Below are 2431 nucleotides of genomic sequence, written 5' to 3'. Positions count from 1 at the left end.
TCCAATCCGCACTCAATCGTGAGTGGAAACGGCCGCTGCAGTTATAATACCCAACTAGAGTCGGGGTCAAATTCCTCAGGGAGTTTATGAAGGGGTGTCAAGGTAGATACTTGAAAAGAGCACGTGCAACAACTTAATTGCACTTCCAAACAAAGGGGTAATTGTTTTCCAATTTAACACTAAGAGATTTAAACTAAATAAAAGAAACTAGAAAGAGAACAATTGTTTTTGGTGTTTTTAATCAATTGAGAAAAAGCCTAGGGATGTAATCTTCACCTAGGTGCAAACCTAATGGGTAAACTATATTAATGCTTGTTTTGCAGATCGGGGTGTATTATAACTCTCAATTCTCAAGTACCCACTCAATGCCTTTTGGTTATAGAGCGGTTATGTCCAAATTGGTTTTCTCAAGTCCAATTGGGTAGCAATTCAAATAATTGATATGAGTTCAAATCGAGTTTCCCTATCTCTAGTTCAAACCCTTTAATTAAACTAGCCAAAACCTTAACTAGCTCAATTTTTTGTTAGCCAAGTTTTCCTAGACTAAGTCCTTCTTTCTCAAGTAAGAACTAAGTCAAATAGACATGAATCAATATTTTTAACCATTAATTCTAGAAATAAAACATAAACAAGGCTAAGTAACAAATACTCAATCATAAAAAATCACTAAAATTAATAACCCATAAGGTTTACACACTAGGGTTGGGTCACAACCCTATATAAAATCTAGCTACTCATGTTAAAAAGTGAAGAAAATAAAGTAGAAGAAGAATTGAAGCCATAAACTAAAATTAAATGACAAAACTAATGGGTTTTCTCCAATACTGGTCACCACTTTTCCAAAAGAGCAAAATATAACTGCTACAGTTGCTTACAATACAAAAATTTCCCTAAAAAAGTGTTTCTCGTCTATTTATAGTGCCCAAAAATGCCATTCGGGAGTTTCTACGGCCGCAGCATTCCATGTGATATCCACACTTTTCTTCTTTTCTTTAGTTGTGAGGAATTCTACAGCCGCACAATTCCATTTGCAGCTACACGTCAGCTTCTGAGGCCACACTTTTTGACTACGAACCGCATTTTGGTGAGGCTTCACACTTGGTCTTCTTGCACCTTCTCTGAAATTTTTCAATCTTGTCAGTGAGACTAGATTTTTCGGCCGCACAATCATGTGTGCAGATTGCGCTTCTTAAAAACTCCTATGAGGCTTTAGGTGTCCTCTGCGGCCGCACGTGTATTTCTGTGGTTATTTCTCATGGTCCGGCCAAATTTTAGGCGATTCGGGTCCGATCGCCCGGGTGCTTGCAGATGGCATGGTCTTATATATAACACACGAAAATCTGGGAATCGGGCAAAATTTCAGTTTTATGGCCCTAAAACGCAAAACAATGAGGAACGATCATGGCGAGGTGATGATTATTATTTCATAGGTCATTTTGATGGTCCGGAAACATATTACGCGATCAAATTCTGGTTGTTGGGATACATGCAGATGGTGTAGGCTATAGCACACAAAAATCTGGGAATCGAGCGGAGTTCCAGTTTTATGGGCCTAAAATGCCGAAAAACGAGGAACACTCATAGCGAGATGATGACTTTTGTTCCTTAGGACATTTTTGATGGTCCTAAAAAATATTAGATGATTCGGGTCTGGTCGCTCGGATGCATGCAGATGGCTTGGGCTATTGAACTTGAAAATCTAGGAATCGGGGAGAATTCCTATTTTATGGCCCCAAAATGTCAAAAGAACGAGGAATTGTCATGGCGAGGTGATGATTATTGTTCCTCAGGTCGTTTTTGACGGTCCAACAAAATTTTAGGCGATTTGGGTCCGGTCGCCTGGATGCATGCAGATGGCTGTAAAACACCAAAAATGAGGAACAATCGTGACGAGGCGATACCCAATGTTCCTTAGATTATTTTTTATGGTTCGACAAAAGTTTAGGCGATTCGGGTTCGGTCGCCCGGATGCATGCAACTAGCGTGGTCTATAGCACATGAAAATCTGAGAATCGAGAAGAATTCCAGTATTATGGCCCTAAAATGCCAAAAAAGAGGAACATTCATGTCGAGGCCATATTTTTCCTTAGGTCATTTTTTATTGTCTTACAAAATTTTAGGTGATTCAGGTCCGGTTGCCCAAAATTTGGGAATCAAGCGAAATTCCAGTTTTATCATCCCAAAATGCCAAAAAATGAGGAACGGTCGTGGCGAGACAATGACGATTGTTCTGTCATATTTGATGGACAGGAATTTTTTTAGGCGATTCAGGGTCGGTCAGCCGGATGCATGCATATGGCGAGGGCTATAGCACATGAAAATCAAGGAGTCGGGCTAAATTCAAGTTTTATGGCCCTAAAATGCAAATAAACGAGGAATGTTCATTGTGAGGCGATGACTATTGTGACACCTCCTTTATTACCCCCGGAAG

Source organism: Nicotiana attenuata, unplaced genomic scaffold, assembly GCF_001879085.1.
Source record: "Nicotiana attenuata strain UT unplaced genomic scaffold, NIATTr2, whole genome shotgun sequence".
NCBI lineage: Eukaryota > Viridiplantae > Streptophyta > Magnoliopsida > Solanales > Solanaceae > Nicotiana > Nicotiana attenuata.
This window is presented reverse-complemented; position numbering follows the sequence as displayed.